This window comes from Tachypleus tridentatus, chromosome 5 (genome assembly GCF_004210375.1).
Source record: "Tachypleus tridentatus isolate NWPU-2018 chromosome 5, ASM421037v1, whole genome shotgun sequence".
Classification (NCBI taxonomy): domain Eukaryota; kingdom Metazoa; phylum Arthropoda; class Merostomata; order Xiphosura; family Limulidae; genus Tachypleus; species Tachypleus tridentatus.
In genome coordinates, this window is record NC_134829.1 from 45,678,755 (window position 1) to 45,692,791 (window position 14,037).

At 35.1% G+C, this 14,037-nt stretch overlaps 1 protein-coding gene across 1 annotated transcript in view; it reads left to right on the forward strand.

The window, feature by feature from the left end:
* LOC143251073 (uncharacterized) overlaps nucleotides 1–14,037 on the forward strand; it is a 257,132-nt gene that overhangs the window by 104,197 nt on the left and 138,898 nt on the right. The gene's annotated exons all lie outside the window — the stretch shown is intronic.

The following is a 14,037-nucleotide window of genomic DNA, read 5'->3' on the forward strand; positions in this document are numbered from 1 at the left end:
ACGCTTAAATTGCAAGAGCTTTTAGCTTCAAGCTATTAGGATTCCTGATATCCAGGTATCAGATAGTTTATCTCTCGCCGCCATGACCACGACCTATTTTGACATTAAAACGTATGTAATAATAAATTGGTTTTATCCTTTCTCTGAAGTACTTATTGGTTAGTCGGTTCGTTTTGGTTCTATTCTACGGTAAGTGTTATCTTAATCTGTTAAAACAAGTCTTAGAAAAGAGCCAGTGGTGAAGTGTGGCAGTAATTTATGTGTGATATAATATCATAACAAGAATTTTTTTATAACTGTGGTACTTTCATTCCTTCCTAACACAATACAGATGTCAACTTTAACAACAGAATTTGAACGTTACTAAAATGTCTGCTTCTTGATCACGAGAAACCCACTTGAAATAAAAATGTATCTTAGAACGGCTGGTATGGATATTAACACTTTTATTGATAAGAAGAGAACAACGTTTCGACCTTCTTAGGTCATCTTCAGGTTAAGAAAGAGAGAGTTTAATGTGACCGTTGGTTTTTGAATAAATTTGGTGTTTACTGGAAGGCTGTGTTTTGTTACAAGTTTTTTCCAAATGTTGTTTATTTTTTCACTGATGTCGGGAACATATGGTATACAGCAGTATAAGGTTTTGTGGTTTGTTGTATCTTGGAATTTATTGTTGTTTCTTTATTGTTGGCCTACGAGTTCACATACAATTTAAAACAGAAATCCACAGACAAATCACTCATACTGAATTATACTTTCCCTGTGAATCAGCACATGAAACGAAACAAAAACTCAACGTATTAAGAAACCAAATAAACACAGCCACAAAGCTATGTTCACCTGAAATCAACATCAATACATTTCCTCAAAAACTGTGGAAAAATTATACGCACACACCTAGACCAACAACAAGTAAACAACAATAAATCCCAAGATATAACAAACTACAAAATCTTATACTGCTGTATACCATATGTTCCCGATATCAGTGGAAAAATAACCAACACTTGGAAAAAACCTAAAACGCAACATTCCTTTAAACACCAAATTTATTTAAAAACCAGGTACAAAACTGAAGTCCATACTATGTGAAAACTACAGTGATAAACATAACACCAATATAATTTATAAAATACAATACGACAACTGTGTGTGTGAACAAGCATAAAAATGGAAACTAGATTCAAAGAACACACACAGAAAAAAACATTTTCACGTGTTTTTGAACACTGCTAATCAAATAAACACAACCACAGAAAACACCCAGATATTAAGTATGGAAACAAATAAAAACAAAATCAAAATCAAAAAAGCTCTACTTATACAGCAACAAAAACCAAAATTATACCAATATAAAAAAACACCTTTATACCTATACTAATTAATTAGGCCCAGCATGGCCAAGCGTGTTAAGGCGTGAGACTCATAATCTGAGGGTCGCGGGTTCGCATCCTCGTCTCGCCAAACATGCTCGCCCTTTCAGCCGTGGGGGCGTTATTATGTGGCGGTCAATCCCACTATTCGTTGGTAAAAGAGTAGCCCAAGAGTTGGGTGGCGATGACTAGCTGCCTTCCCTCTAGTCTTACACTACTAAATTAGGGACGGCTAGCACAGATAGCCCTCGAGTAGTTTTGTGCGAAATTCAAAAACAAACAAACAAACAAGCAAACTAATTAATAACCTAACATCCACCTGCAACGCCTCCTACAATCCCGCACCGTTTATATTCTCGTTCCTAAGACATGTGTCCATCATCGGTCACATTCAAACTCTCTCTTTTTTGACCTGAAGATGACCTAGAAAGGTCGAAACTTCGTTCTCTCCTTATCAGTAAAAGTGTTAATACCCATATCAGCCGTTCTGAGATACAAAGTGACTGTTTATTTCGTTGCGGAACTGAATATTTCTAACATATTGTGGTAAATGTTAGTTTCGAGAAAGATCCTCGATGGATCAGTGATACGTTTTGGGTTTTAGAATCCGGAAATCGATTACCCGTTGTGAACAGAGCAAAAAATTAACAAACCCGAAGAAACTTGCAGAAAGTAAACAGATTACAAACGTAATCAACAACTAATTGTTCCCTTGCTTATCTGTAAATTCATATACTCACGGATTAAAAGTTCTTTGAACCGTTGTGTACTAAAGCAGTTTATAGATAGTGTAGATTAGATATAAATTACATTTAGTAAAATAACATTTCATATTTGTTACTTTCAATAATGAAGATAAAAAGTCATGCTTTCATTCAAACTTCCTGATTTTCTTTCTTTAAAACCGTACCTAATGACCTTTACTAAAAGAAATAACAGGCAATACAAGTCATTGGTGACAACAATCCTTGCAAACAATTATAATCAGTGATTGTTCGTGAGAGATTTTGTTGCTATTATGTTCTCTTATTGGTTTTATGGTTATCATGAAAACTGGTTAAAAGAGCAGGTTAAAAAAAACCTTATTCTCATTATGTTCACTTATTGTTTACCTAGTTATCAAAGTCTCATTAAAAGACCTGGTTAAGGTAATCTTACTGTTATTATGTTCCCTTATTGGTCACCTAGTTACCATGAAGTCTCATTAAAAGACCTGGTTAAGGTAATCTTACTGTTATTATGTTCCCTTATTGGTCACCTAGTTACCATGAAGTCTCATTAAAAGACCTGGTTAAGGTAATCTTACTGTTATTGTGTTCACTTATTGTTTACCTGGCTATCGAAGACTCATTAAAAGACCTGGTTAAGGTAATCTTACCGTTATTGTGTTCACTTATTGTTCACCTAGCTATCAAAGGCTCATTAAAAGACCTGGTTAAGGTAATCTTACTCTTATTATGTTTCCTTATTGGTCATTTAGATATCATAAAGACTCATTAATACAGCAGAGTGGGGGATGTCACTATTGTTGTGATCCCTCATTGAGTGTCATTCGATGTTTACAATGAAATCTTTACTTTAGGTGGTTTTGTTATAATTTCCGTGTGGCTCTGTATCCTAGAAATGCAAAAGATTTTAAATTTTTGCCGCATCTCTCACAAAGTCTTTGGTGGTGTCTCGGCTCAAAGTGAGACTGTTAACTGTTAAATTAAATATCACCTTTCTTAATGGAGAAATGTTTTAAATTCCTCTACATACACCAAAGGTCACTTAAATTTTACTTTAAAGAAAATTTGTAACAAATGTTGTTTAGTCTGTTTATCTTTCGTCATGTAAAGGTGGTAATATTTATGTCTTGTTTTATAACAGATATCTTGACTTCATTTACTTGAATTATTTCGTTAGAATGTTGATAGTCGTGTCTTTAAATGTCAATAGTTAATGTTACTTTACCTACTTAGTATAAATGATACGAACGGAATGTCTTCTTCAGTTATAATTATCCTATACAGTAGTTAAGGATCTAGATATGTGACATTACTTAGTATTTTGGTCATATAATTTTCAAGTGTACTTGTTGTAGTATTTTCATTATTTCATTTTGAAGTGATAAAATTATAGCATTTTAATAATGTCATTCTCTGAAGTGACATCACTGTAACATTTTGAAGTGACATTACCGTAACATTTTAAAGTGACATCACTGTAACATTTTGAAGTGACATCACTGTAACATTTTGAAGTGACATCACTGTAACATTCTGAAGGGACATCAGTGTAACATTCTGAAGGGACATCAGTGTAACATTCTGAAGTGACATCACCGTAACATTCTGAAGGGACATCACTGTAACATTTTGAAGTGGCATCAGTGTAACATTCTGAAGTGACATCACTGTAACATTCTGAAGGGACATCACTGTAACATTTTAAAGTGACATCACTGTAACATTCTGAAGTGACATCACTGTAACATTTTGAAGTGATATCACTGTAACATTTTGAAGTGACATCACTGTAACATTCTGAAGGGACATCACTGTAACATTCTGAAGTGACATCACTGTAACATTCTGAAGGGACATCACTGTAACATTTTAAAGTGACATCACTGTAACATTCTGAAGTGACATCACTGTAACATTTTGAAGTGACATCACTGTAACATTCTGAAGGGACATCACTGTAACATTCTGAAGTGACATCAGTGTAACATTCTGAAGTGACATCACTGTAACATTCTGAAGGGACATCAGTGTAACATTCTGAAGGGACATCACTGTAACATTTGAAAGTGACATCACTGTAACATTTTGATAGGTAATATTTCTTTTTACAAAACATAAGGATGATTTAAGACTAGTAGCGTCAAAAAATATAGAAACAAGGCAGTGATGAATAAACAAAACCATATAAAAATCTTTCTAAGAACACCTTTTATGTGCAGCGGAATATCAGTTACATGATATCAGGTTTAACTAAAAGCCTGTCGTAAATACAAGCGTCTAAGGTTGACTTGTAACTTTTTAAAAAGGAATTTTGTATGGTTTTGTGTTTGGATTACATTGGGGCCCCGTAAATTTGAAACAGTTCCTCCAAAACGGGACAAGTACCCCAGAGCAGCGTACCACAATAAGGAGATAATTACCGAACCCAGGCCTTTAAACGTTACTTATCTCACTGCACGTGCACAAGAGCGACTCTATCACATACTGGGTCATGTTGATTAATGGAGAAAACATCATACACTAAAAATTTGAAGAAAGTTAGACCACTGTATAATTTGTTACTTTGATAATTTAAAAAAAAACTGGTGTTTTAAAAGTTTGACATCAATAACACGAACATAAATCTGAGAGTTGGATAAATTCTTGGCTTCCTTGATACTTGAATGTTAATTAAGATTATTCTCTCTTTACCTTTTTTTAAAATTTTAGAGAAATTGTGTGGCAGAAATGATTTCGTGCAAGGATAAGTCAGAAAACGTTATATAAGCTCAATTTGTCCTGCCATCTAGTAACCAGAAATGGAACTGTTACTTTTGAGTCATGGAAATGATAAACAGTTACAAATTGAGCTCAATAAGTAGTAATTTTCCTCTTTATTCTTTCTTCACAAAATTACGGGTGGTAAGAGACCAGAATAAGCTGCCTGTGGATCACACGATAATGGCAATTGGGTGTTCAGATAAGGCTATAACACAACTTTAGCATTTATTTCTAATCATTACAGAATAATAAATTGAATATGGAGGCCATCATGTTCTCGGTTCATCTCTACCGTGTTCAGCGATCGTTTCATTTTTTAAATGACATTACTGTAGTAATGCCGAGAAATATTTCTCTCTGCTTAAACAGTTTATTAATAACACCGGAGCCTAAAACTTGAGAGTAGACATATTTATATAAATGTTTATTGAGTCCAAGACGAATATATTTATATCCTAGTGACACAGCGATATATCTGCGTACTTACAACGTTAGAAACCAGGTTTCGATACCCGTGGTAGGCGAAGCACACATACCCCTTGTGTAGCTTTGTACTTAACTACAAACAGACACAGTATACTTAAACTGTGGTTTAAAAAGTACCCCTAAAAAGCTCATTCATCAAAGACTCTTTTAATTTTAAGTCTAATCTAAATCAACTTAATCATAAAGCCTTAATGGCCAGTTTCGATGTTATATCCCTCATTACAGAAGTTCCAACAACTAAAGCCTGCAAGATAGCCTCAGAACTCTATATCCGAGACCCTAACCCAACTATAGACATTCCCAATAACCAGTTAGCAACCCTCATAGAATTCACCACGATAAAGACAAACTTCATGTTCAACAACCAAAACTATATACAAACAAATGGCCTAAGCATGGGCAACCCAGTATCACCAGTTCTAGCCAATATTTTTATGACACAAGTTGAAACACAAGCAATTAACACAGCATTACATCCACCACTATACTGGTACGCATATATAAACGACACGGTTGCGGGATTCAGATCTACAGAACACATACTTAATTTTTTCAATCACATTAACTCTATACATCCCAACATTAACTTCACATGTGAACAGGAAGAAAGCAATCAAATATCATTTCTTAACCTCAAAATTACAAGAACCGACACACAATTCAAAACAAAAATCCACCGAAAAATCACCCATACTGGACTATACATTCCTTGGGACTCAGCACATGAAACAAAACAAAAACTCAACATACTAAGAAACCAAATAAACACAGCCATAAAACTATGCTCACCAGATAAAATTAACGATGAATTAGACAAAATAAAACAATACTTCATCAACATCAATAAGTTTCCTCCACAAACCGTAGAAAACATTATACGCACACACCTAGACAGAAAGCAAAATCAACCAACAAAAGTAAATATATCTCACGAATTAAAAAATCACGAAACCATATTCCGCTGCATACCATATATTCCTAACATCAACAGAAAAATAACCAACAATTGGCAAAAACTAGTAACAAAATATGACATTCCAGTTAATAACAAATTTATTCAAAAACCAGGCACAAAACTAAGGTCTATACCAGGTAGAAACTACACTGACAAACACCACACCAACATTATTTATAAAATACAATGTGATAACTGCCACGACTTCTATATTGGAAAAATGGAAACCAGATTCAAAGAACATAAAAAGTCACCTTCACACGTTTTCGAACTCTGCAAGTCAAATAAACACAACATAACCATAGAAAACACTCAAATACTAAATAAAGAAACAAACATAAACAAACGCAAAATTAAAGAAGCCTTACTTATACAACAACTTAAATCCAAAATAAACCAATATAAAGGGACGCCTTTATACCTATATTAAATATAATAAAATAAAATTATATATTCAAACATCTAACACCGCCCTCTACATTTTGACATCAGTTACACAACCCCTTCCAAACATCTGGTCAGCTTCCGGTCAGTTACCTCTTTCTTTCTTTGTGAACCTGACGATGACTGAAGAAGGTCGAAACGTTGTTCGCTCTTCTACGTAAAGTATTTTCTCAACCCAAACGAGCCGTTTTGATATATATATTTCTCTAAAAGTGGGTTTTCTCGACATCACTAAAGTCATTATAACTTTCCGCACAGTAATAACAGTTTAAAGATCAATGATAAATCTTATACAATGGAACTTTTCTTCTCTAATGTGTCATTATGTACTGGTTTATGATAGGTACCGACTTTTAGTTTTAAAAAAAGCTTAACACCATAACTGGCTACATAAGTTCATATGATGGCTAAAAATGTTTCGAAAGCAGACAATATAAGTTTCGAGTTGGGAAACAATCTGATACTAAAAGCTCAATGTCCTCGACATGTTTTGCAGCAAGTGGAAGGTCCGCCCTCTATTGGTAAAGTTTGATAACATAACACTGACTTTCAAACAGAAATTGACAACAAAAAAAGAAATGTTAGATCATGAATTAAATATCAGTTTATCTTAATTCATAAAATAGTCCTCGTGTAGCTTTGCGCGAAATTCGAAATAAATCAAACTCTTTAGTCTTACGCTTCTAAATTAGGGACGACAATGCAGATAGCCCTCGTGTAGCTTTGTGCGAAATTCGAAATAAATCAAACTCTTTAGTCTTACACTTCTAAATTAGGGACGACAATGCAGATAGCCCTCGTGTAGCTTTGCGCGAAATTCGAAATAAATCAAACTCTTTAGTTTTACACTTCTAAACTAGGGACGGCTAACGCAGATAGCCTTCGTGTAGCTTTGCGCAAAATTCGAAATAAATCAAACTCTTTAGTCTTACGCTTCTAAATTAGGGACGACAATGCAGATAGCCCTCGTGTAGCTTTGTGCGAAATTCGAAATAAATCAAACTCTTTCGTCTTACACTTCTAAATTAGGGACGACAATGCAGATAGCCCTCGTGTAGCTTTACGCGAAATTCGAAACAAACCAAGCAAAAAACTTACGAATTTATGTAGAATACGCTCTACCATTTCGGGTTTGATTACGTCAGTTTCGCTGTCCAGTTAAGTGCGTACGTGTGTTTTCTTACAGCAAGACCACATTGAACTATCTTGTTGAGGTCCACCGAGGAGAATCAAACCTCTGATTTAAGCGTTGTAAATCCGTAGACTAATCGCTGTATCAGCGAGGGACGCTCAGTTAATAGTAGCCCATCCCAAACAAACGTTCCAAAAATGAATAAATGAAAATAACCTTCACAACGAGTAATAAATTTAACCTGAAAATCTTTTTCAAGGCAACTTTTCAGCAAATTATCAAATAATTTTTTTTTTTTTCAGGTATGCATGCTGACAATAATTTACTATTTTAATTAATTTAAGTTTGAATTTAATTAATTTAAAAGCTTTTTTTTTTCTTTTTCATTTCCAAGGTTATTTGTGAAACATCTGTAGTTAAAATTAAAATTGACTTTCAAAATATTGTCTAAACGATTTCTGAGCAACTGAAAAAAGGAACTATAAACTAAAAGCCATAAACTTCAAGGCTTATAACGCTAAGAACTGGGGTTCAATCCTCTGGATGAGCACAGTGCATATAGGTGAAAATCTAGCCTGTTGTATAACAAATAAACTACAAACTTTATCTTGTGGAAATGAAAGAGATTAGCGAAACGTTCAGCAACCGTCAACATTTCCTGTTGCTTGAAACCGTTCTTTTGTTCGGTTATTTGTTTTCGCGCCAAGTTCAAGCAAATGCTAGTTGAGCTAGCCGTCAGTTGAGAAATTACTCGAAAGTTACTTATTTGACCGGTGTGGTTTTAGGTCTGGGCTTGTTTTGAATTTCGAGCAAAGATACGCGAGGGCTCTCTGCGTCTGTAATTTAGCAGTGTAAGACTAGAGGGAAGGCAGCTAGTTATCACCACCCACCACGAACTCTTGGGCTACTTTTTTACTAATAAATAATGGGATTGACCGTCACATTATAATATAACGCCCACATGGCTGAAAGGGCGAGCATGTTTGGTGTAACGGGGATTCGAACCCGCGACCCTCAGATTACGAGTCGAAGCACCTTATCCACCTGGCCATGCCGGGTATCTACATTTATTTATTTTCAGGAAAAGTCTTTATCTAACTTGATATTTTAAAAGTTTTGTACGCCATTTGTGAGAGGAAGAAAAGGAAATGACAGTAGGCTCTAAATGTTAGGTTAAGAATGTTACATTTTATATAACGTTGTAGAATATCTCTTGGTTTCTTTGTGTAGGTTTTAATCATTGGTTGTGGTACTTTTCTCTGTAAGGCACTTTCTAACTTACAATCTCCACATCGTATAAGTTTTTAATTTCGTAACTCATTATAATATCCCATAATTGATTCGTAAGTCTTGTGGAATGAACTAAAAATATAAAATACAAATATTATAATTATCACTATTTTCAAATGTTCATTAACCACAACCTTCAAACATGGCGTGTCAATAAACAGTAATATTAAAATACGGTTTTCATGAACCGTATTATATTTGAGTTAAAGTACACTCTCACCAACAGTTCATTTTTTTTTTTTTTCATTATATCGGGAAAGAATCGATCCTGTGGTAGAGCTTTGGATTTCACAGTGGCTAGTTGGGTTCGAATCAGTACGCTAGAATTATAAATTACCAACATTTTCAGCTGTGTTTGCGTGACAATCAATCCATTAGAGTGAATGATGGGAGGTAAGCGCTGATTGGCTGACTTCTCTCTGGTCAGTAGTTCCGACCTAGGAACGGAGGCAGATAGGTTCAGTGGATATCCCATGAATGAAAAATGCAGAATACAACAAAGTTACACACTGGACTATCCCTGTGTCAACCGCGGGGAAGTGAACTACGGATTTAAACGTAGTAAGGGGTCAGAATACACTAATATCAAGATTACTACATAGCTTGTTTCTTTGTTTGTTTTTTGAATTTCGCACAAAGCTACTCGAGGGCTATCTGTGCTAGCCGTCCCTAATTTAGCAATGTAAGACTAGAGGGAAGGCAGCTAGTCATCGCCACCCACCGCCAACTCTTGGGCTACTCTTTTATCAACGAATAGTGGGATTGACCGTCACATTATAACGCTCCCACGGCTGAAAGGGCGAGCATGTTTGACGCGACGGGAATGCGAACCCGCGACCCTCAGATTACGAATCGCACGCCTTAACACGCTTGGCCATGCCGGGCCCTACTATATAGCTCTGAACCTTATTACATTCAATAGCGTACCTGTGTCGGCAATAGATGCTTCTCTGATGAGCATTTCGATTTTATTAATGGATATCACTGAACCTTGGGGTCTTTGACATGAAAAGTTAGCCAATATGTCAGACGAACTGAGTGCTGAATTACATAAATCTGGTTCACCTTATACTTCCTGACTTTGTTTTATTGTTTAAAAGGAGAGTAAACGTTGTTTTAGAAGGAAATAAACATTATTATATAAAAATGTGTAAATAGAATTCGCTGTGTTCTCCGTGGGAAATCGAACCTCAGATTTTAGCGTTGTAAGTCCGGAAACTTACTGCTGTACCACATGGAGACGAGTAGGAACGAAGGAAACTGAAAAGCATTATGATATTTTAAATAAAAATATGTCAGACAAAAGACACTGCTTAGAACCTTCTATTAGTTCATTTTCCTAACACCAGACGGGGTTGGGTGGAACACTGAATAATTTCTTAACGATTAAAAATTGAAAAATAAATGGTTATAAAGGGCATTGTTCTTTAGTGAACTATAAATACACCATTCATGTAAGGAGAAAATGAAGGAAACCAATGATTTATAAGAAATGTCTACGATATTTCTGGTTTTACGATTAGCTAAAGCATATATAGCAAGGGAGATTTTTGAACTTCCTATAAAATATCTATCGAAATCATTTGAACCGAAATGTAACAATAAATATTTTCTATGGAAATACAGATAATAGAATCCGTTGGCTGATCGTTAGATACGCCTAAGGCTAATGTATGTCCAGGTATTGGAAATGTTTGAGGAAATTCGTGGTGATGAGAAACCCACTTGATTATAAAAAAAAATTGTCTTATCAAGATGGCTGGTATGGGTATTAAAACTGTAATTATAATAAACAACGTTTCAACCTTCGTTCTTCTGTACTTGAGAATACATGTTCGAGAGACTCTTCTCTTTCACAGCATCTGTTAGCAATCATGTCGGTTATTGTCGATCTTATTGTGTTACCTCTTGAGAAGTATCGACAGAAAATATCCATACCATTGGAAAATATTAACTGTATTCTTACTATCTTCTATTAAAATACTTAGTAATAAAGTTGTCAAGTGTTATTTAAAAAAGAATATTTTCATTACTGTGTGTGTGTTTTCTTATAGCAAAGTCACGTCGGACTATCTGCTGAGCCCACCGAGAGGAATCGAACGCCTGATTTTGCGTTGTAAATCCGAAGACATACCGCTGTGCCAGCGGGCGTGGGGGTATTTTCATTGCTAAGCACAAAATTATAAGTTTGCTGCCTTTCATAGGTACCAACAACTCTACTTTAATGTTACGATCCCCCAGGCTTGTTGCTATGCCATCGAGGACGGGCTTTTAAAAATACACACATACACAAATATAATTATTATTTTTAACAAACTCTATTTATTTTGGCCCCCAGTGGCTCAACGGTATGTCTGCGGACTTACAACGCTAAAAATCGGGTTTCGATACCCGTGGTGGGCAGAGCACAGATAGCCCATTGTGTAGCTTTGTGCTTAATTCAAAACAACAACTCTTTATTTTGATTTTTATCTTTAGTTCTTTTGAGTTTCTTTGTTTCTGTTTATAAAATTTCACGCAATACCACACCAGGGCTATATGCGCCAGCCGTCTCTCATTTAACGGTATAAGACTAGAAGGAAGGCAGCTGGTCATCACCACCCACCGCCAACTCTTGAACTACTCTTTTAATAACGAATAGAAGGATGGCTGTCACAGTAGAACTCCCAAAACGGCTGAAAGGGAAAACATATTTGTTGTAACTGGAATTCGAAAATGCGATTCCCAGATCAGGAATCGAGCACACTAACCACCTGACCATGCCAAGCCAATATTTTAGAGATTTTTCATCGAAACTAGTTAAGAAATAAACAGAAGGACCATAGGGTGTAGTGTTGCTATTGGTTAGTGCTCACGGTGCTGAAGTGTAGATCTTGGAATTCACGCTAATGTTTCGTTTACCCTCCTCCGAAATAATATATTAATCGCGTTTTACATTTTAAGACTGTGGGTGCACTACGAAGGTTATTCTCCAACCCCAGTACTAAGCCACACAAAAACAGCTCAACAGCTGGTTTAATAACTGTTTCATTTTCAGTCTATGAGTTCAAAATTAAAAGCACCTTACGTAGAAATCTCTTAAGTAGTTTTTTCGCGTATATCCTAGCGCAAATGAACGAAATATCAGAATATGTGGAAAGGTACTGCATGCTTAACTTATATTAGTTTTTTTGACAAGTTAAAGCTTTTGTTTTGGTACTTCAAACTTCTTACCTCAGTGACTTATTCTTAAACTTCAATGTTACTATGAATTTCATGTTTGTTGGCCGGGGTTTAGAAAATGTCATGAAAGATATTTATAAATAGTTAAAAAGAAACGAACCTTGAATAAATATTAAAAAGAAGTCAATAAATCGTCCTCTAATGGATGGGCGGTAAGTGTTAGGACTTAGAACACTAACATCCAAGGTTCGATTCCTCATAGTGGACAGAAAAATATAGTACGTTATTTAGATTTGTGCTAAAACAAATAAGCAAATAAATATTAACACGTCGAGGGTTTGAATCATGTCCCTGAACATGTTCGCCCTTGTAGCCAGAAGCGTTATAATGTTACGGTCAATTCCTCTTTTCGTTGGTAACGAGTGGCTCAACAGCGCACGATGAGTGCTGTTTATTGGTCGCATCCTTACCGTCTATCACTTTTACATTAGAAACGGTTAGCGCAGATTGTCCTCGAGCTAGCTTTGCGCGAAATTTAGCAAAACAAACTAACAAATCAGTTGAAACTTAATCTAAAATAACTTCAAACAGTAATTTACCAGCTTGTATCTTGTCCGCACACGAACGGGATAACAAAGAATTCTTAAGAATTTTTCGGAAGAGTTGTTTCAAAATTACTTTAACATCGAATTTACTTTTCGTGGAAAAGTTCCTGATTTTTAAAATTCAAAAATATTTTTTTAAGATTTTAAAATTTCGAAGGCTTGTTGGAAAGTGGTCAAAACTTTATTTTGAACAATTTATAATTTTATTTGGAGATTTTTTTAAGCAGTCTCGTTAGAAAAATGTTGTAAATGTTTAAGTATAGAAGAATGAAATGTTGAGGTTTAATTAATTAATTATTGAAGGAAAACTTTACAAAATAATCTCAATTATTAGATATTTAAAAAAATTTAACAGTAGGATGAATAAGTAATAATCAGTTGCATTTTTTCTTACCTTCGTTCTATTATCTGAATGCTATAGAATATATTTAGACAGTAACTATCAAGACATTAAAACTTTGTGTTCATGAGCGAGTTTGTATTATTTATCGGTACAGGATATACCAAAATAAAGTATCCACTCCGATAACAATTTCTCTCACTAATGACCCATTGTTGTTATTGTATAAAGATACATTACATTTATAAATAATGTCCTGTAAACATACGATTCAATTTCTTCAGGTCTTATAATTGGCTGAAATTCCCCTCCCACCAAACACGCTCGCCCTTTCAGTTGCGAGAGCGTTATAATATCATGATTAATCCCGTTATTCGTTGTTAAAAGATTAGCCCGAGAGCTGGCGGTGGATGGTGCTCACTTTTCCTCTAGTCTTACCCTGCTAAATTAGGGACGGTTAGCGCAAGTAGTTCTCGTGTAGAATTCCGCGATATTCCAAAGAAGCAAACAATCAATTGCTAACTGTCTTTTCAGCAACTGTAAGTATATGTGTCACTTTTTTATATTAAATTACGAATTACAACTTATCCATGCCCTTTTGTAATCCCACGACAATTGGATACTTACTGCACTATTTTTCTGATTGTGAATCAGTTTAATAGTAGAAGGCTGACGAGCATCCATCCTACCATAACGGTGCCTTTGAACTAAACGTTTCATCTACTTTGGTTCGGCCATAGTGGAACTTTCAAACATTTAAAT